At 40.9% G+C, this 23,103-nt stretch overlaps 1 protein-coding gene across 17 annotated transcripts in view; it reads left to right on the forward strand.

Moving 5' to 3' along the window:
• The first annotated feature begins 1,831 nt into the window (after window positions 1–1,831).
• adgrb2 (adhesion G protein-coupled receptor B2) overlaps window positions 1,832–23,103 on the forward strand; it is a 241,619-nt gene continuing 220,347 nt past the window's right edge. For 10 of the 17 annotated variants that reach the window (XM_005453861.4, XM_025902295.1, XM_025902294.1 and 7 more), the window contains exon 1: window positions 1,835–2,711. The gene's annotated coding sequence lies outside the window, so the exon portion shown is untranslated. Of the gene's footprint in view, window positions 2,712–23,103 lie in introns of all 17 variants that reach the window. The other 7 variants (XM_025902296.1, XM_025902299.1, XM_025902301.1 and 4 more) reach the window with 3 other exon arrangements.

Here is a 23,103-nt window from a genome sequence, read left to right on the forward strand (position 1 = left end):
GAATCCATTTTAACTACCTCTACATATATATGTATCTGTGTGTGTGTGTGTGTGTGTGTGTGTATATATAAATATATATATATATATATATATATATATATATATATATATATATATATATATATATATATGCATACACAGCAGCAGAATTAGTTATGATGGCATTCTGTAATTCTAATAAATGAGAATGATTATATCAGTCACAGGCAGTGCCGCCGTTTGATCTCCTTTGTGCTTTCATTTGGTCCAATTCAAGAGCCCACAAATTTAATTCTCGGCGGAATCCTCTCAGGCAAAAAAGGGGGGGAAGCAAAAAATGTTCATAGAAAGCATAAGAGCTCTGAGAGTGGAGGAATTTAGCACTAACAGATCAGTTCACACTTGTACATCCAGACATAACCCCCCCTAGTTTTCCTTTGATAAAGCTGCTAAATACAGACACATGCATTCTGTCCTGACATTTAATGAATACAGACTCATTTCATTTTTAATAGCGCGATATTAGTGTCACCACAAAAAAAATCATTATTTCCCAATTAGAAATGAATCTGCGTAATGCAATTCAGGAATCTGACGTAATGCCCCCAAGTCTTGCGGCAAGTGAGTGCCAAATTTCCAAAGGAAAATTTGCTCTAGAAACCCGACCGCCCACCGTGTCACAAAAAGGTGGATGAACAGAGAAAACGGAGCGTTACTCTAAAGGCAAATCTATGAACTTGCAGCAGCTGAACAATTTGTGGTTAATATTCGGGCTCTGACATGCTGTAATCTGCTAGACATACTTCTGTGATAGCTTTTATTTTTCTCCCTGTCATTTGCAGCTCCGTTCAAACGGGCCCAGTGGTGAGCAATTTTCAGATCCGAGCTGTGAAAGTAAAGCGGTTCACATTTGTCTTCAGAGCCATGTGGTTCATTTTTACCCCTGACCTTCTCTCTGTTTGTCCACTGATGTCACACCTTGATATTGACTGTTACATAAAATAAAACTGAAAAAAAAAAGGATTCATGAAAGGTTGCACTCTTTTTGGCTTGGTTGCATTATAACCGATTCAATCATTCAAATATGGCCAATCTGCATAACTATATCTGTCTGCAAGTGAAGCTGCACCCCAACGGCCTTTCCTCCAAAACCAAGTTGACCAAACAGCAATTTTCATCCCTTTTACTTATCCTGATGCAAATACAGGAAGGCTCTCCAGTCTCTAGTCACATCATGTAAACTGCAGAGGACACTTCTATACACAAAACCACAAAACAGCAAACAACAAAATGGAAATATTAAAAGTGTGTGTTTTTCTGTTGTTTATGCAATAGCCTTTTAGTTCCAGTCTTGCAAGACTAGTTAAAAACAAAAAAGTGATAGTGCTAAATCTCTTCAGTGTTTTACAGCATGTGAAACAGAAGGCATGAAGAGGTAACAAGGGTGTTGCATGTGGACTGACCTGTGCAGTGTGTGGTTTTACAGTAATAGCTGCAAGTGCCGAGCAAATTTAGCAGAAATAACTGTTAACTGATAATCTCTGACTGTTTTTTGTTTGTTTTCTTTGTTCCTGATCACGTGGGAGATGTTGCAGAAATATCAGTGAAAAATAAGTGTGAACTGTTACAAGCCAGAGAATTGTCTCCGCTTTATAAATATGCAGAATTATCCTTTTAAAAAACCTGTGAATTTGAATAAATCTGGGCTCGTGCACTTGCTGTATTTGGAAACTGCGCGTGCTGACGTCATTACGGGTGATGCTACTGAGGCTAGGACGAGCAGGAAGGAGGGGAGAGAGGAGGGGGGTGGGGGGTGTTCCGCCGTGAACGCGCTTCGGATTCCCGGCGGAGGGCAGCGAGGGCGCGCATCTCTGTCCTCCGCTTGTGAAGCGACTGCAGGGGAGCCAGATGCCCGACTGTGAGCCGCTGCCTGTGGATACCTATCCTAAATGCCAGAGCAGGCAAGAGACGCAGACACGCTTTACTCCGTGAGGGAGAAGAGGAGAGACTAGAGGCAGTTAAAGGAGTAAAAATTGTGTTTTGTTTTTTTTTTTTTTAATTTTCCATTTCTCCCCCCCCCTCTCTTGTTTTTCCCCCTACTCGCTCTCCCAGCTTCAACCAAAAGAAGAGCTTCCTTGGACTTGGAGTACCGAGCATCAGTTGAAAATAAAGCCGCTATCCCACTCTGCCCCTGCTATTGCGGCGCTGTTAACTGTGAGCGCGTCCCCACACTGCTTTGGAATATACGCGTAAAACCATGGAGATTATATGACGTGGATTTATTTATTTTTTTAATACTACTATTATTATTATTTTTAAATTTTCTAACAAAACTGGACACCTACAATAACGAAGTCCTTCTTCTTTCATTTCACCATCGCATTATTATTTTTTGCGTTGTTCTGTTCTTTCATTTGATCTGTGGATGCTTTTTCTTTTAAATTGATCATTATTATTTCATGTCCGTAGCTATTCGTCTTTCTTTTTAATTGATCGAATCATTGATTTGTTTTCCACACTTATTGTTTCTGGGTTTCATTCGGACACGCCAAAGTGGGATGCCTCGCGGAGAACATTTGTTGGAAGAAGATTCCGCGCGGCTGCGAGGGTGAATGAATGATAGTATCCCCTCTCAGTCTGAGACGTGCCATGGATGGGAAACTTAATTTGTATCAGCGGAACCGATCGGGGAATAGCCGTCGCATCAAATAACTGCTGCTGACAGCGATCAGGTAACGTGCTTTACCCACACAACTCAAAGCTTTTTTGAAAAAAAAAAAATAGGGGGGGTAAGACTGTTTCTTTGCGCCATCCACACTGCCGGTTTGTTTATTTATTTCATTCATGTCATCCATGCTGTGTGGAAGTCCGATTTTAATGACGCATATACGTTCAGGATGCAGTACAGTTATTTTTCGTCCGTCCAGGGCAGTTTCACAAGACTGAGCTGTATGGATAGTTATCCGTGTTGGGTGGGGGGTGGGAAGGGGGAGGGTATGTGATCTGTGGACCTGAGCGAAAGTAGCGGTCACAGTAGGAAAAAAATCCCCAAACACGTCTGAGCCGTTGAGTTAGAGCCCATTAGTAGAACTCTGCTTGAAAGCACAATCCTCCCTGAATGCCGAATCCCTCAGTGGGAGACACTGAGAACTGTAAGTCTGTCTTTAAAACCCGCTGTCAGACCTGTAACTTTCCGCAGTGGCCGAAAGAAACACACACGCACACACACTTGCACAGAGAGCATCGTGGGCACGTACCCCGCACAGACAATTTTATTTCCAGCTTCCAACACACTGGTTCGCCTCTCGCTTTATTGATGCATTCTCATCAGCACAACCCTGCATTCAACACCCCAACAAAAAAAAATAAGGTCTTTCTTTTTTTGGGGGGGGGCACGATGCCATTCTCAATTTAGATAAAGGTCCACACACCAGACCTCTTCCCGCGTGCGGATTTCTCCTCGACGTTTCCACGAAAGGTTTAGGGATGCTTGCAACGATCGTCGGCCGGTCTCAGCATCTATATCTGTATGATCGAGGTACTGATGCCGAGCCCCTACCACCACCATCCCCCAGCGAGCGCTCTGCGCCTGGGTGAGTGGGTGCCTTCTCCGATTGAATGTTAAAGAGCCAGGATGTACTAAAGACGCCACTGATCGTGCACTGGGGATTGAATAACCGAGGAGGGGGGGCTTCTTGACTAACATCCGTACTGGCATCACAGCACGCAACAGAAAGCCCTTTGAACGCTTGCTTGATGAAACTCTTGGGTCTGATTATTTGATGAGGTGGGTGAAAAACGCATTCGTGGGCACCTCTTTGACTGTGCTGTGCGTCTGCCGCAGTGCCTCTCTCGGTCTAAGTCGGTGCTGTTTTCAGTGAAATGATAAGTGTGCCAGGGTTTAGTCGGAGAAAACGGCCCCACAGATGCCCCCCCTCCCGCTTCGGTAGTGAGCAGGTGGCTCCGGTGACGCTGAGCGGGGATGACAAACGGGACGCGACAACGGGAGTGCAGAGGAGCCTCCGCGAGCTCTGCCCCCGTCTCTCTTATTTTCTACCCATCTGTTGAGCATGCATCGTGAGCGCTCTCTTCGCTCTCCACCTCAAAATCAAACCCCGCATTCCCTACCACTGGATCCTCTTTAATTTATGGAGTGTAGCACACGTGTCAGCGGCGATCTCGATTATTTTGCTTCCCCAAGTCGCCATCTGTGCGCCGTGTTAAACAATTCCCTCCATTGTTTTTTGTTTTGTGTTGTTTTGTTTTTTACTTTTCCCCCCACTGAGCCGAGACAAACTCTTGCTACGGCAGCCGGTGGGTGAACTGGTACAGGCTACTTAACAGCGACACTGATTCATGTCTCTTTGGTTCTTGGCATCATTTAGAATCTGGATTAACAGGTCAGACATAGCCAGCAGTATCTCTGTCTTTCTGCTATGGGAGCTTGGTAATCATGTAATGGATTTGTTAGTGCGGGGAATCACTCTAAAACTTTACAGTATGGCCAGAGAACCCCATTAAAGGGGATACTGGCTCTTCATTTGAAGAACCGTGTATCCTGCTGCTCTGCTTCCACCCTGTAAGTAGAAAGCAGTAAATAAGCACAAACTAGCTTCTTGTTTAATTTAAAGTCAATGCTTGTTTTACTGCTACAGTTGGTTATGGCTGATGTTGTCACCAATGGCAGTAGTAGGGCTGCTTTTAACCAAGATGAGCAACTCACAAATCATGGTTGATGCCCATCCTTTTTTTAAACCCCAGCTGGTTAGAGGACAGAAGGAGGATAGCAAAACCAAACCTTCTAAACCTGCTTATATTTATTAAATTTGTTCTTTTTTTCACACTGAGCACCATAAAATTCCCAAATGAGTAGTTTCCAGGAGTCCTACTGTATGGTAATCTGGATTAAGTGAATAAATGGCTGATAGAAGATGCTCATAACAGTCCCAGCCTCTGAAGCTGAATTAAAAAAAAAAAAAATCATAACTTGCCCCAATTTCCAATTTAACATTTTTCATTGGGAGCTCTATTTTTCAGTACTTTTGATGGAAACTATAAAACAAGATATTCTTTGGATTATCCAGAGGGATTAAACTTCTGGAAGCAGATGTTGCTGTTTTCATTGTAATCTTCGCATTAGTGTGAGCACCACAACAACAACAATAATGACCCCCCCCCCAAAGAAAAGCATTAAAATGAGCTGGCAACTCTCTGGGCTGGGAGGAGGCATAACTTTAATCCTGCTCAAATAAAAGTAAAGCCAACCTACTTACCACAGTGGTGACTGATAAAATACATTTAGAGAGCAGCAGAAATAAGACTGAGAAATGGTTACTATGAAGTTCAATATATACCTCAGACATTTACTCTAAGTATTCGTACATGAAAAAGTTTTATATTCAGTCATACTAGTATCTTAGTTTCCTTGGAATCAAAACATATTTTTTACATGAGCACAACCTTTGTGATCATTCAGAATTCAGTGTGTAATTTATCATACAAGTGCATGAGTTTTTTCCATCTAAAATATTGAGCTTAGTTATGGAAGTTATGCAATAGCCATGATGTGCAGTGTATGCAATGTGCAGAACCTTGTCATGACTTGTTCAGCATCTGTTTGAGCACAGAGCTGGCATCTCACTGTGTTTTCTAATGTTTTTGAGTTGTGTTGCTCCACAAGCAGCATCTACACTCAGAGTTTCTCCGTCCCTTGCCAGACTGGTCAAGGCTGCTGCCCATAACAATCTCCAGAGTATCCTCTAGCTCTTTCAGGAAGAGCCTCCTTATGCAGAGCATCATCCAGGCTGGATTTTCCCATTCGTGCCCGGATCCGAAATGAGATCAAGTGTTTCATTCACAACAGCAGTGCAGCATGCTTGCAAATTTTAGCTCAAGCAAGGTGTAAATTGGTTCCCGGGAGGACAGAAGTGGGAAATCTGAGAAATAATCACTTGTTGCGAGATTAAGAGTGTGGCTGCAGAAGACTTCTCGCTCGAAAAAGGAATGTAAATAATGTAAAGCCTTATAGTTATTATTAGTGAGAAATCGTTAGCTTTACATCCTTGGTAATTACCTGTGGAGGGTGCCTTTATAGCCCTATGGTCAAGCAGCAGAGAAGAAGAACCGCTCTTTATTGGAAAATAAAGTTATGAAACGGACAATTTTGACCAAAGTGCGACAGGGACGTTAAGCAGAACAGAGAAACGAGACGGCAAGTAATTACCGCGCCATCACTGAATGATCAACCCAGCAGCTGCTGGAAAGGCAACACAAATGACAGCGTGACACATATCAGCTGAAGACGTATGAAAACCACCCAGCTCTGTGGCAGTTTTATAAGACCTGCAAATGTGATACTAATAACATCTTCAATATCCACCCACATGTCATGCACTAACGCTGGCAGCACTAAATCCACCCCCCTACCTCACCCCAACCCACCTGTCACCCCTCTCATTTTCTCACACGCACACCCAGTCACTGCACACTCTAACCTCTCTCTCAACTATCTGTCTCCGCGTTTCACGTCTCACTTTTGCTCAAGCGACTCGGATAGGCAAGCATTCAAGAGCATGCATCAAAACCAACAAACACACACACAGTATGAAAACTGATGGTGGCACGTCAAGCTGTGTGTGTGCATACGTGCATGCTGTTTAAATAGTACATATGGACTAGGGGGCCACACGACAGCTTGATCTTTCCTGGATCACTGCACCCTGGCTGAGCCATTGTTCCTCTGACACCCCCCTTACATACACAAACACACGTTCCCTCTCCTTCGCCGGCCTTACCCTAACAAGCTTCCTGTTCTGTTCTCCTCCTTCCACCTTTCCTCCTTATGTTCTAGCCCCATCCATCCATTATACCGTTTCTCTAATTGAAATACTACCGGGGTCCTTATTACCTCTGTAGATCTGTACAGTTAGGCTGGGATTGATAGAAGAGGACAGCTGCGCCCAGCTTCAAAATTCTATAGCAGTACGGTCATATTCACTTGTTAAGTAACGCACCAACATTCAGGCTGAAGACTTTTTTTAATCATGCCATGTAGAAACCGCTGTCAGCTCCCTGCAAATCAGTCATCATCAGCTCAGGCCACTGCTCAGCAAGGAAGTAAGGGCTAATGAGGAGAAAAAGCCCAAGAAATAATCATAAAATGTATAGAATGGGCTCAAGAGTCGGTCGGAGAGATAACCAGAGTAAGTTGCTCAGGAAGAACTGGGGGGGAAAAAGGAAATGAAGCAGTCTGCATCTGCTTTCTTTCCCTCCTCGTCCTTCTCCTCCACGTCACACATCGTACACTCCTACTTCGAGTGCTCTGCCATGCTCCATTTGGAGTCACAGATGCCTCTGTCACTGGGGCAGCATTCGTTTGGCGCGGCCCCTGGGTGACTGTGTCAATATTTGTAGTGAGTGCCATTTTGGTTTGGGGCGCCTCTATAAGCATGACTGGGCTTGGGCGAGGCTAAAGCTAAAGGAAAATCAACAGGAAGCCAAAAAAAGAAAAAAAAAGGAAAGATAAAAAAACAGGCCCTATAGACTCACTACGTACAATTAATTAAGCCTTTTGGCAGGGAAAAGCTAAAGGATGGGCCTCCTTGGGAACAGATAGGTAGGTTTGGGTTCGGGGGGGGGGTAAAAAACAAAACAAATTAATTGCCTTGAATCGCTGACATAATTCACATCTCTGATTAATATTGATCGCACAAGGGATAAGAAACTGCCACAATACGACCGCAGAGAACAGTTAATTTGCCGAGATTCCGTGTTAATAACTCTTTGTGCAAAGATGAAAAAGGAATCTTTGCAGGGCAATGACTGTGCAATTTGAGGTTCTTACTTGGTGCTCATTAAGCTGTGTGTTTGTGACTAACTGCTTCCCAACAGTAATATTTGCCTTTTTTATGTAATGTTTTTTTCATAATGTGTGGCCCTTGGGATGGAGAAAGAGCAAGAGCTGGCAGATCGTATTGATTCAGAGCATCTAAAGCTGCAGTTTTATAGCGCTTTACAGGAGGGCCCGCAAGGATTTCCTTAAGTTCATGATTGCTTTTACTCAGCATCATACATCACAAATCTCATAATTTTTTTCCATCCCCGACCCACCTCTGCAACCCTGTTACAGCCCTCCATTTGTCTCCCTCTCCTTGTCTTTCCAACATTACCGTGCACACACTTCAAAACACCTTCTTTTAACCTTTTACTTACCTGTATTATGTAATGTGAAATATCTAAGTCACCATTTTTCAAAGAAATGTACACACACACACACACAAAGTGGCTGCCCTTTGCAGCTCACACACAGAGGGGGTCTAGTTCCACTGCGTAACTCAGCGTTCAGAGGGCGCAGACTCCTCTGCCTCAGCACATCGGCCTCATCATCAGCAGAGTGGCTCCTCTGTTGCACCCATCGCCCCCTCCGTTCCTGCTCTATACAGGGGAGGATACTTTGTGTTTGCAAGCCAACAAGTGAAATGCTCTGCTCTGTGGGAGCAGAGGAAAAGAGCCTTTGCACCATGGTATTATGGGATCTGATGTGTTAATGTCAGTGTCACCTGTGTAGACTTGGAAGTTATACAGTAACTCTCACACCCTGGTTATACAGTTAATTTGTTAGATGAACGTTATGTACTTGGTAAATGGATTGCTTCTTATATAGCGCTTTTCTACCAAGTACTCAAAGCGCCTTATACAAAATGCCTAACTCATCCATTCGTTTGAGCCCTTTTTCTATAATGTTTCAAACTAAGTGCTTTCTATCTAGCATTCAAACTTCAATGAATGCATCAGAGAGCAACGTGGGGTTCAGTATCTTGCCCAACGACACTTTGGCATGCAAACTAGAGCAGGACTTAACCACCAACCTGCTCTACCTCTGGAGCCACAGTCATACAATCAATATATTTGTGTCAAGGTGTTGATTTCTTTCAGAATTTCTTGATGCAAAGAATGCTTCCTATATTTCCTACCTCTTAGTGGCTCAAAGAAACAGTTGTTGAAGTGAGATCTGGGGATCCTCATAGGGTCTCATTAACTTGCAACTATTTGCAAAATTTGTCCTCAGGTGCTAGCAAACACAGCCAGCCAATGTATTAATGCTGTTAAACTAAGTCCACATATATTATCTGTAAAGTAAAAGTCAATTTAAGTGTATGTCACTAAAAACAAAATTAAAATTTAAATGTTTCTGTTTTTATGAAAGTTCTGAAATAACCAGACTAAAAAGCTTTAGTGCTCATATCTTTGAGCAGGTCCTCGAATCCTTTTTTTCCTCTTTAAGGTTCTCCAGCCACAGATTTGAGAACTGCTGTTCCAAAAAAATGGTGATTTAAATCTCTTATCTGAATAGTCATATCTTGTAAAATACATTTTTTATTTGCTCCTGCTGAGGAAAACACAAAAATCTCAGACTACTGACAATCAACAACTTTTGACACCTTCACAGTTATCTTCTGTTAAAAAGAAGAAAAGCTTTTATGACAAAGAGCTGGAAATTATCTCAAATAAGGGCACCTCATCTCTTCAGGCTATAGTTATGAATAAACAGAGTTTTAGGAATGTGCATAGCTTGCCTGTTTAAATAAAGATTGAGAGAAAAAAATCTGACAGACATTCAGCGCTAACACGCTGTGATTTTATATGTTGCCACTTTTCATGTTTCATTAGTCCTGTGCGAGGGCCGTTTGCTACATGTGTGATTATGCATGAGACGTGTCAGTGCGCATGTGTGCATCTGTGTGAGTGCACAGAGCACCTCCTCAGGTCCAGTGGCTTGTCAAAGCTGCAGCTTGTGCATTTTTGGAGGAAGCAAAGTGGACAGGTGGAATTCCAGCCCAGCGGCAAGCTGGATAGACTCACGCTGTGACAGGTGTGTGCATTGACAGGGCAGAGTTGCCATGGAGATGATTAGCCAAATCCCAGTGGTATGGACCCGTCATCGTGTTTTCCGTACATGTTAAAATGTTAAAACGGAGCCTAATTGAGGGTGATAGTGCGTCTCTTTGTGAGTTTGCAATGCAAAGATAGAGGCATGATTAAGTGAGAGAGAGAGAGGGAGAGAACTAATGCTGCTATGATCTAAAAGATATGCACAAGGTGTCCTGTGGTGTTGGTGATGTGATGCATCAGGTGTATGATAATGGTGAGAACGGTCTTTTATTTCCATCTCATCACAAATGGATGACTGAAAAGATCTCCCCCTGGTGCCACATATAAATGCACTCAACTTTGTTTTGCTTTTGTTTTATTTTGGGGGTTTTTATGCATACGGTTACTGTGAATGAGCAACTTAATCTAAACCTAACCAAACAGTTTTTGGTACCTTACCCAGCAAGCAACTGCTAAAGTACAAGCAAGTGAATAAAAAACAAGGCAAGGTCGGAAACACAAAGCTGAACAGAACTTGAACCACAGTCTTCCAACCGATTCAACGCTTTCCAACCTCCAAACCCAGACTTTGTTGTTCCTATCTCTCTGATGCTGGAGGACAGCCAGTGCACATCTCTAAGACATATGACAGAGCATAAGTATTTGATGTCCTGAGATAAGAAGAAATTTACTGGTCATTAAAGAAAAAAACTGAGTTGCAAGTGGTGGAATCTTGAGAAAAAGCAATTCTGCAATTTAATATAACACCTAAATCTAAACTGTCATCACCGATGTAACATACACAGAAACACCAGCCTTATTTTTAGTCCATGCTGTTATTATACCCTGCAAAGTCTAAAATAATCTTCTACTTGTTGCACATAGATTTATAGTCTCCATCATAAATTTGCTCTGTCTAATTTAATTTTAGATATTTGATTACTTTGAGTTGTTTTTGTTTTTTTTAACTGCCTTTAACTTAAAAGTAAATTGCTTGCACTCGTAGCCTCAAAGCTCAGAACTCAAAGCACTCAAAGTTTCCAAAATCTTATCAGCTTATATAATGGGATGTGAGGTTTGCCAGTTTTTATTTGGAAGGCATTAACATCAATTGGACTAATAAGCACATTTTAATATTTCACACAAAAATATTCTTTACGACCAGATCACTTTTCTATTTTTGACTGCTTTTGAGTCTGTATGCACCTATCCCCAATTCTAGATATGCTGGACTCCAGTCATGCCCCCAATGCATTCCATTGGTATATTCCAAGATAAGAGACCTGCTTGAGGTGACATTACACAGAATATATGTAATAGCTCCTGCCAGTTTTCATCTACTTCACCAGAATTTCAATCTCGGACTCATATAGAGGTCTTACAGGTTATATAAGTGGTGCAGAGTGGCAGTGAGTGGGGTGATGTGATTTTGTGCAGTGGAGTACCTTTTGGGGATGCTTTGGCTTTCTAAGCGCATTTGGTTGTTCTTGTGATTTGCTTTGTCTTTTGGCCACTTACATCAAGTGTGCATGTCCCAAAATGGCAGTACAGATGCTTAAACAGCAGAAAGTGACTGTGTTTGTGACGCTTGTTTGTGACAGTTCAGACTGACTAAATCCAGGCTTTACAAGGAGCTCCTGTTGTTTCTCTCATTTCCCTTCAGACCCTCATCTTTTGTCGCTGTCTCTGCACATTCATCTTCTGGAGTCAGATACTACTTTACAGCTTGGGGTAACTACAAAATAGTGCTCAAGTTAAAACATGTTCACCCTGAGTTGACAGGTCTTTGTTTCAGGTTTGTTGACTTTGTGCGCTTTTGTGTTGCCTTTAAATTTCACTTTGTGTTGCATAACGCAGCTGAAGTGCGGCATTGTTTGCCTTGGTGAGAACTGAAGCAACTTTTTCTCCCAGGATGAGTGGAGAATAAGTGGGAGCAGCAGCTGTGCAGGGAGTGAATACAAAATATTTTGAGCACACTGCGTACTTCTTTGCTCTTTGTACTCAGAAAAACCATAGACTGTATGTGGAAGATGGCCATAGCTACAAGTTTATGCACTTGCACTTTAAAAACTTTGAGTTGAGCATTTTGATCATCTTGTCTTCGTTTTACCCTAAAACCACGTGAGTCGAGATGATCTTACCATAAAATCATGTGTTTTCACACACTCGGAGTTTGAATCACAAGGTATTCAAACCATCATTTCCTGTTTTATCGTCTCAAAATGGAACCACGATCTATAATAAACTGTTCTGTTTATTAAAAAATACTTGAAAATGATCATTGAAATCATAAACAAACAGGGAACATTTTGATTGAAGTATTACATCAAATAAGATGCAAGCTCTTTTTCTACTCTTTATACACCAAAAATATTTTCTGCAACAAATCGCCTCCTGCTGGCCATTAACAAAAATGAAGGTTTATTCTGTACTACCTTCCCTATTGGGGGTAACATTTTTGTTTAATATACAATCGGTAACTGTATATGAGAAATTTTCATTACAGACTTCACTACGGTGGCTCGGAGAGGTCAAACGCACTGCAACTTAAGAAAACACCAGCAAATAGAAAATCTCTACAATAGCACACAAAACACAACAAAACACAACAGATATAGAAAAAAAACCACACATGCACACATAACACAACAGCTGTGGAAGTGATAAGCTAACAGTAAACAGCTAACAGCAAATGTGTCTATAGTATTATATGAATCATGCATTTAAAAGACACATTATCTGCATCTTTTTCTTCTTCCCAAGACTGATGAATCCTCTTCTTGTTTTAAGTGTGTCTCTTAAGTGTGCCTTTATGTTACCTTTCGCATATTTTGATTTCTGTCACTTCCACAACTGTAACATTATTGTCCACCCAAAAACAGTTCCATGTTTTTTTTGTTTCTACCTTCATTGTGTATCATTCAACCTCTGCTGCGTTTTGTGTGCTTCTGCAGCATTTTTCTGTTTGCTGGTGTTTAACCTTTTCAAGTTGTAGTGCATTTGACCTCTCAGGGCCACCGTACTTCAGTCTTAAAACTAGAGTGTTTCCTTGTTTTCAGTGACACTTTTACTTTTAAGAGCCAACATGCAGCTTGAAATGCTTTAAAAATGAATAAATGTGCTTTGATTTGAGCACAGCAGAGAAATTCAAACCCTCATGGAGCCAGACTGTGTTCCCTTCACAGAAGCATTGTGTAATTTATTGTCTCCCCACTAAACATTGTGACCAGACTCTCATCATCACGTGGCCCTCCCACTACCTTCACAGCAATTAGACAGGTAGATGAAATGAGAGTGTTGCAGAGGCTAGCAGTGCAATTAAGGTTGGTGTGAGAGGCCACTGTGCTCCTATGAAGCAGTACCCCACTCGCCCACACAGTGTGTACAGGCATTGCCATGATGTCCCAGTAGTGTGGTCTTCATCAGCAATGCATCTGTACTGTCTAAATGCTGAGTACATAGCACAGTGTCAGGAAAAAGCGCACACACATACACACACAGGTATGACATACGCTTCTTTTGAACCTTCTTATTAAGTTCACCCTGGTTCCCACATACCTTTGACCTTGCTCAAAGGAAACCTGCTGACTCTGTGACTCTTTGCCTAATGTTTATGTTAAAAATATTGATTATTCATAGCAGCTTTGATGTTTCTAGCTAATCATTATTGACATTATGAATTAACATAGAATATACAGGTAAAGCTGAGCATGCAGCTATATAAATATACCTATATATCAAATGATTGTGAACAAGTTTGCTAAGCTTATAAACTAAACCATATAATGTTATGATGTTGCTATTGGTAGATCATGTGGTTCACAGACAGTAGGAGCCCCAAAAAGAATAGTTGGGAGCTTTGATGTGTTGCCTCATATCTGTACCAAGCTGAAAACCACTCCCACGAGTGTGATTTGCTGACATAGAGTTGGTTTGGTTTGCATTAAACAGAAGCTGCAAAAGACCACAGTTTGTTGGCCAAGCGTAGAGCTAAAGATTTGTGACATATCAGTTGGCTAGATGATGATTGTTATGACAGGAAACTGATGTGACTATACTGCGCAATTCTCTGGTTCACTGCCGAAGTCATAATGAGTTGCCTCAGGTACTTGCAGATGCTTCATATATCTGGAGCTTTAGTTTTTTGTCTGTTTTTTCTTCTTCTGGATTTCAGAAATGCACAGAGTGATTGTTCTATCTCTGATTGTTTGTAATGCATTATCTCCAGCGCAGGATTATAAAACATCTTACACAGCAGATGGTACAATTAGAGGTAAAAGGTTTCTGTGTGTGAAGGATTGGGATGTTGTATCAGCCATTGGGAAACAAATCCTAAAATATGCTAGTGGTTCTCTAATCAAATATACTTCTAATTCTTTCATAAGGTGGTAGTTTGATGTTTTTCTGTGCTGCTTGTGTATGAGCCCTGTTTTCATATGCACAATCCAAATATTTCACTTGTACTTAGATTGATTTTACTACACGTAATCTTATCACGATCTCTTTAGACATCTTAGTAGTACGGTTGTAGCTGTATCTCCTCCATAGCGAGTGGGCCAATCTGAACAAAGCTTTGCATGAACATCGTCACACATACAGCAATGATTAACAGCTATTTTTAAAAAGACTTACTTAACACTTAACGTCATCAAAATTTGTATTCGCGACAGAATTTGTATTATACGTATTATTGCTAGTCTTTGTAATTTATCCACTGTCAATAGTACACACCACGTCATGGTCAGATATGTTCTGCTGCCATTGTCCTTTAAAGTAACATTTTTCTCACTTAACCGTATCTTTATATATGAAATGAATAAAAAGAAGAAAACATTACAGTGGGACCTTGACTCTGCTGGAATAGAACTGAATGCCTGTTCTCAGAATGGATCTTATTCTTCTTTGTTGAATTAACACTTTCCTGTCAAGCCTTGCACTGTGTGCATAGTCACCCATGCTCTGTATTCAGCAGTGACAGCTGCAATCATACACACTGTGGCACATGAAATCATAAAATTACAGTTCCACCTCAGCAGATGCCATTATCCGAGATTATTTCTCAAGCTATACCTTTCTCCAGACGGGCCCCCGAGTTGTTACGCTGTTCTTCTTGCTGTCTGGGTTTTGCAGAGATGTGTAGTTTTATTGACAAGAAAGCTCTGGCGCACATTGTGGAAAAGTGAGCGATTCCTTAAGATGGTGAAAGTGCAATGTCTCTTAAAACAAAAAATACAACTGTAAAAGCTTAACATAAACACAGCAGGCATGATGGAGTGGTAATAAACCTATTATGCACCCTGAGCATGAAGGTAAGACGCTTTAACCTCATTTGTGTACGTGGATACAGCCGACTCGCCGGCATGATGTCTCAAATATAATCTCTTCCAAGTTACATATTGAGCTTTTTATTACATCTGCAGGTGGTCACTCCACAGGAACGTTACAGTACTTTGCAACTTTGTGTATATATGCTCTAGTGAAGGAGAAAATCCCAGGTGATGCTTAGATAGGTTTTATTGCTTGCGGCCTGACAGCGTTTTAATTCCCCTTGCGGTTCCAGTATCATAGCAGCCCAATCTCCTCTCAACACACCATCAGCACCTTTTTCCAGGACCCAATTTAAACGGTGATCCTAAAAGTAGCAAGTTGGAGACCTGGGAGACTCAGAATGCCTCTCTTCATGGAATAGCACCTTAGTACCTTAAAGGAACAGACCCCATCAGAATGTAATTAGATGCTGCCAATCTCTTACATTCGCTGGGGAACCTGGGGCTACAGGGTCTTTTAATGGAGATGGTTTTCGTGCCCCTCCCTGGGAAGCAGAGCAGAACTCTTGCTTTCAAATCAGTGAGTTGAGCCTCAAAGTATTTCCTGAAAGTGTTAATCTTTTGTAATGAATACTGAATGCTTGTTTTACATTCCTAAATGAATATCACACCATTCAGTATCTGCACTGTAATAAGTGTCTAGTAGTTCCAACTGACACATATTATACTTCTCAACAGCAGTATGATTAGTAATTTATAGCAGCTGATGATGTCTTAAACCCTGATGTAAAATGTGGTTTAAATCCAATTGAGCTTAAGGTATGATGGGAATGTGGCTTATGGGACTGTTGCGTCTATCAAATCTTAAGTCATTCCAATGCCTAGCACTGCCATTAAGCCTTCTGGGCTATTTATAATAAGCAGAATGTACCAAGTATCTAATGATCTGATTCTGGAGGTGAATCGTGCAAAGCAGCAGACCCATAGGGCGTTCCAATGCTGTACATGATACATGAGTAAAGATAGATGTAACTACATTTATTTATTTACTATACGTGATTATTTTGGCCAGAGTGAAAGCCACTGTCAGAGCAGTACAGTGGAAGGTGACAGTAGGAATAAGGGGCTACTGGCATTATTAACCCCTCACTGAGTCGAGTGGAGCAGGCAATTACAACCAGTCATATCCCTGTCACGTTGCCAGAGGGAGACCGTTCTGCACACATGCACACACGGATGCACGCACAGTATTTTTTTTGTTGCATCATTTCTAATCACACTATATTCACCAAGGTAACACGTAGAAACCCAAGCAGTCACACAACCATGTTTTAAACAAACTCGCATGTTAGTCACACTTGTATGAACGACTATCTGGAGACAAGCAGAGGCATTAAGTAATCTCACGCGCACCTGCTTTCACATTCACTTTCAAATGAAGCATTATAGAGCCAGACTGTTGGCTTCTTTATGGTCTGTTTCAGTGTGCATTCTGCCACACACATTTCTGAAAAGGTTCCCCCTTTTCAGAAATTCTGCCTGTTGTGCAACATTTTCCCTCTGTTTGCTGCAGTCATGACTGCTGCTTTCCCTCTTCGTTGCTGTCTTATTAAACAGGCCACCCACACCAAGTCTCTCCTTCATGCCTTCTATTTCGGGGTGCTAAGCTGCTGAGCATGGCCAAACCTGCTCACAGCAGTATATCTGATCAAATCAATACCTATTTCTCTCTCTAACACTTTTTCTATTCTTTCCTCTCGTTTCTGACTGCGGTTAACCGTGATGGGATGATTGGAAGGCGATACATCCACTGGGTCTGTCTTGTCTGTGTGAGATGGATAGATTAGCGGTGGAGAGAGTAAGATCAGTGAGACGGCTCGGCCATGCTGCACCGCGGTAAGGTGTTAGCAGATCCATCAGTGTTAGAGTTAGGGTTGGAAGCCAACCCAAGCTTTACTGGACTCACCCGGGATGCAATGTAACTCCTCCGTCTCGCCTTCCCTTCCGTGTTCCCCCCATTAACACCTCATGAGGCCAATAAAGGAACAGATTGAGATATCTTGTAACGCCCCTAAACAATCAGCAGCGTGTCAGCCATTTTCCAATGTTTGCTCCTACCAGTTTTGTCTGTCAGATTCCCATATTTCTCACAAGAATCTATTCCCACCTCTGTGCTTTCCTGTTGCTGTCACATTCCCATTCGCTGCTCACACTCGCAAGTCATTTACATCTTCTGTAAGAGCAGCATCTTGTTTTGTACTCCCACCTTTCCTTTATATCACACACCTACATGGTTATAATTTCATTTTATTATGTGATGTTTGTTATCATGCCGGCACAAGGTATGGGGCAAACCTAAAAATAATAGTTGTCCTGTTTTTTGGCAACGGATTGTGTTATTGTGTCCTTTTGCTTTGGCTCAGGTCCTGTCAGCTTTAAGAAAATATGAGTAAACAACAATATTGCATTAATATTTAGACATCCTGTCACAACAGACGGAATATTTGTGCTCAAAATCAGTCATCTATTCATGACTTAGCAAACAGGTCAACACAGTATTTATGTGGGAATGTGTGCTGCCTCTATTTTTGCCCTTTTATCAACATCTAAAGACTCTTAGTCTGCCTGTACACGTGTACCTCTGTGTATAGCTGTCCACTCCTATCATTCTTTCCCGTGCCAGTCGCCTCCGAGTTCTCTGCCTGCACTCTATACTCACTTAAAAGTTTTGTTCCCTTTTTGAAAACAGTCAGTGTTAGAGGTTTGTTTTCATTCTTTCTCTTACCTGGTATGTTATTTTTGTGTGTCTTTTAGTATTTTCCTTTCGCAGACCTGCTGTTCTGGTTATGAGCTGGCTACCTTTGAAGATCCTATTTTTTGAGTGTGGTTTTGAAAGTCCCCTGTGTGCCTGCAAACACACACATTCTTCAGCTCTGTTTTCCTTTATCTCTCACTGCCTTCAAACTTCTTTACTCCCATTTGAAGACTTAAAAAAAAGAAGAATAAAAAACAAGTAATTTTCAACTGGGGAACAATAAAGTATCTTTGCTTTTTCCTTGTTGTTTTATTCATTCTCTATTCAGGCACCCCATAGCCATCTGCAACCCTGAACTGGATAAATGGAAGAAAATGGATGGATGAATGGATGGATGAATGGATTGATGCGTAGGTGGATGAATGGGTTTACAGTGCATCTGGTCAAATTAAGGACAGAAAAAAAGAGTGAAATTAGACTTTTTTTAGAAAGTTGGCCATAAACCTTAATTAACACTTTTAATAAATAACCGGTTAAATTTGAAAGAGCTGAAAATTTAGCTTAATAGGCAGTAGTAGTAATTAGAGTGTGGATGAATAGGTTTAAATTGGCTAAAAATAACTGTTAATGAATACGTAGTTGTCTAAAAGTGTCTATTAGAGCCATTAGTTTTAAAGGGCAGTTAGCCTAAAGAGCACACATGCATGTGAGCACACAGCTGCAATAATATGATAATGATTATAGATAAAAGTTTGTTAAAAGCAGTGAAAAATTAATGTCAATCTGGCTTCTTTCACCACAGTAAGAAGACAAACTTAAGCAAAGTAAGAGTTGTGATTTCATTCTATAAGGACTATAGTAAATAGTAAAGAACATCCATATCTAATATATTTGTATTTAGAATGTATGTTCTCCCCGTGTTTGCGTGGGTTCTCTCAAGGTACTCCAGCTTCCTCCCACATTCCAGAGACATGCAGTTAGTGGGGATAGGTTAACTGGCAACTCTAAATTGCCCATAGGTGTGAACGTGAGTGCGGATGGTTGCCTGTCTCTATGTGTTAGCCCTGCGGCAGACTGGCGACCTGGCCAGGATGTACCCTGCCTTTTGCCTTAAGACAGCTGGGATAGGCTCCAGCCCACCCATGATGCTGACAAGGATAAGCGGAAAAGAATGAATCAATGGATAGTTTGGGTTTTGGTTTTTTTTGTGCTTTTTGAGTATGTTTTGGGACAGAAAATAATATATCAAGTAAAAATACCATATCCATTCAATGGCTGCTGATAATAGCCATTATTCAGGTAAAGTGCAAATTTCTGATGCTTTGTCTACCCCTCTCCTCTTCCAGCTGTGTCATGACACATCGTCATCCCCACAAATTTCCTATCTCAGTGCTGGCTTTGTGGATTCAGTCATCACGTATTTATGAGCAGCCCTTAAACGCACTTCAGGTCTGGAGGCGTGGTAGTGAAAGGGATTTTTTTTTCTTTTTTTTTTTTTACATCCCACTCATCCTTTCTAAGGATTTTATCTTTGCTGGCACTTATTCCCCCTATCTCATTTCCTGCCAACTTACATTCAACTAAGGGTCCTGCAAAGGAACTAATGACATGACTGAAGCATGCACCCAATCAAGGACAAGCTCTGATAGGCATCCTCACAGATCTCCTTTGCTTGATCAGAATTTTGATTGACACCATCTCTCATAACCTGCTTTTAAAATGAGCCCACATTAAACGGATTTGTAGCCCTTCATTCGCAGGAACAGATTGTTGCTCTCTTTCCCAGAACATAATGAATCATAAATGTCAGTTATGGTTATGATCAAAATTGTTGTAACGGGTTCTTTTTTGTCTTTTGTCAATAAATGGCACTGATTTACAGCGTGGTTCCTCCTGGCATACTCGGGGTTGGTGATCCAATTCAACAGGGTAACAAGCCCCCTTAAATACTGTCAGTTTAATGAGATATGCAGCTTATACACATATGACCACTCACTCTTAAAGAACTGTGTCTGTTAAAAAACATGCAGTAATACTACTTTGGCAACTATGGACAACCATAAGTTAAATATGTATAACTGGTAATTGCTGGATGGGTTGTTAGCATTTTAGGTGCAAGTTAAAGTCAGAAGAGCTTTTTTCCATGGTAGCTCTTATCAGCAGAAATAAGTTCAGATGTTAGAATAATTTAACAGAAACTTTTATTTTTCATTTAAACAATGTCCAATGAGAGTATAATGTTCATAATAATGTAAAAAAACCCTGAAATATAAAAAACAGACTGTACTAAGACTAGGAATTCAACAGTTTGTCTTTGCTTGCATTGGGGCATGCAAAGACAGACTGGTTTGGGGCATGCAAAAGCCCAAGGCCCGAGCCCACATAGAAAGGGGGCCTTCTGTTCTCACTGTGCCTGCATGGATTCTCTTCCGGTACTTTAGTTCCTCCCGCAGTCCAAAGACATGCATGTTAAGTCAACTGGTGATTCTAAGCTGGTCATATATGACAGAAATAGAGACAGAAAATGATTAGAATGAATCATTTTCTGTCTCTATGAGTTATAGGTCCTAGAAAAGGTTAGGCTCCAGCCCCACTGCAACCATGAATTGGACAAGTGGAAGAGGATGGATGGATGGATGGATGGATGGATGGATGGATGGATGGATTGATGGATGGATGGATGGATGGATTGATGGATGGATGGATGGATGGATGGATGGATGGCACTTACAGTTTATGAACCAAGACTACTTGGTTATGTTTGGGAAAAGGTTTGCTTTCAACTCTCTGGGGTTGACGGGATCACACGCCAAATTTAAGATGAGTGTCTATTTCAACTTGTATTAAAAGTGCACATTGTTTTGAAAGGCCACGTAAAACCAGAGTTATGATAAAAAAGTACACCCATCTATCTTCACGTTCAGTGTGGGAAGAAACGGTAAAAATTGCATTTTCTAAGGACAGCACTGCACCCCTTTTCTATTGGTGGAAAGATGTACCATGTCAAATAATATGGCAGAACGTGACATTTTGTAATTTAGGAAGAGGGCAAAGTTATAGGAATGACGGCAATAAGAGAGAGTGATATTGATAGCAAGTTTTGAGATGTGAGAGATTTGTGATACTTACCATGTTTGGAGACTATAGTTACTGTTTAGTGTATGAATGTGAGAGTGAATGAATAGTGGCATTGTAAAGCGCTTTGGGTGCCTTGAAAAGCGCTATATGAAATCCAATCCATTATTATTATTATTATTATTATTATTATTATTATTATTAGTCTTCAGTGGTTAGTGTGTAGTGTAGTCATTTGTTTTGTTTTGTGTGTCAAAACAATGACAAATGGCAATGACAATGACAATGACACTACTAGATGTCGCAGTTGCTAGGCAAAAAGCCTCCAAAGACAGACTGCAATGCAAACGCCGTCTCCAGGTGGAAAACAGGAGCTCTCAGGCCCGCAGGTTTTAGGCCTGATGTGCTCCTCTGTGTTGTGGTGGATAGAAATTATTTTTTGGAGTGGCACAAATAATTTATATGGCATCTTATTGTGACACCTAATTTTTCTGTACCTAATTTGGCTGCATTTTTAAGTAAATAGTTGTATATAACTTTGCACAAACCATGGATCTAGTTATAATCATTAAAATATTTGTGAAATGTTGCAACAGGCATAGTCTGTGTTTCTCTCAAAATGCACCCAAGGCATAGTATATTATATTTTGGATTATGCAGATGTATGTGAGTGCCTTTTAAGGATAGTGAGACTCTGCATTGCTGACTAACATTGATATTTATCTGCCTAATTAAAGCTGAAAACTGGAGGGCAAAAAAGGGAAGTCTTAAAATCTCTTTTTGAACTTCTATTCTAAAGCACTAACTTGGCATTGTAAATAAAGGACAGAGGTGAGGTAAAGTGAGTCAAAAGAGGTCTTTGGTTTATTCACTTGGTGACTCTTAAGTTTCCAAACTCTACCTCCTCTGTGAGAATGCCTATCAAGATTCATACTTCTACTCCATTCATCTAGATCATTATAGTCTGTCTGGGTACAATCCTCTTGTGTTTTCTTGTTTCCAATCAGTTTCCATTGATATTCTAATTGATTTCGACTATATTTCTTCCATCTTACCAACATACCAGTTTCCCCTTTTCCAATATATTTCTTCTGTCTTCCATTTTATTCTTTTTTTTAAAAACTTTGATTCCTTAGCTGCATAAAAACTGCAATTTACTTATTTTTTACTATTCATTCCTGACAGTAAAACCCAGGTTCAGCCCAGGCCAGCGAGTAATGAATTATAGCTGTAATATCTTTCACTGGCTGACAGCCAAATCTGATTGCTATACAGTTTTAAAGGTGTGTGTGTGTCTGTTTGTGTGTGCGTGTGTGTGTGTGTGTGTGTGTGTGTTTATGTTTATCTGGGCTTGTCTGCATCAGCATGATTGTGTGTGTTTGCTGTTTGAGTGGAATGATCTGTCATCACCATCCCTGTCTCCTTCCTGGCAGATTGTTCCATCATATGAATTTCAATAGAATTGCACAATTGCTTTCCTGTCATTTGCACAGACATGATTATACACATTCGTAAACTATAACCCATTCCAGTTCTGAGAGGAAAGGAGAATATCTTTAAGCCGCAACCACATTTAGCTTCAGGTAGTAGATAACAGTGTCGTAATTATGGCTTTTACATCTGCCTAGATTCATTGTATGATCACAGGGGATGAATGTACCTTAGCTTAAAACCTAGAACCGGATTCAAAAACCCATTTAAAGAGATCTAACTTTGTATTCATTTTGAGTTTTATTATTATTATTATTATTATTATTATTATTATTATTATTATTATCCATTTTCTTCCACTTACCCAATTCATAGTCACAGGGGGCCCATGGATAGGTCGCTAATCTGTTGTGGGGTTAAAACATAGAGACACACAACCATTCATGCTCACATTCACACTTATGGTCAGTTTAAAATCACCAGTTAACCTAACCCCACTGATTGCATGTCTTTGGACTTGGGGAGGAAGCCATAGTACCTCTAGAGAACCCACCTAGACATGGATAACTCTCTAGACAGACTGGATTTGAACCCTGGACCTTCCTTGCTGTGAGGCAACAGTGCTAGCCTAGACACTTTTTTAGCTAATCATCCATCCAAAAACAAATAAGCACAGATACAGTCTAAACACCGTACTGGGCTGCTACTCTTTTTGGCAAATGTTAA

The sequence above is a fragment of the Oreochromis niloticus genome, linkage group LG22, assembly GCF_001858045.2.
Source record: "Oreochromis niloticus isolate F11D_XX linkage group LG22, O_niloticus_UMD_NMBU, whole genome shotgun sequence".
Lineage (NCBI taxonomy): Eukaryota > Metazoa > Chordata > Actinopteri > Cichliformes > Cichlidae > Oreochromis > Oreochromis niloticus.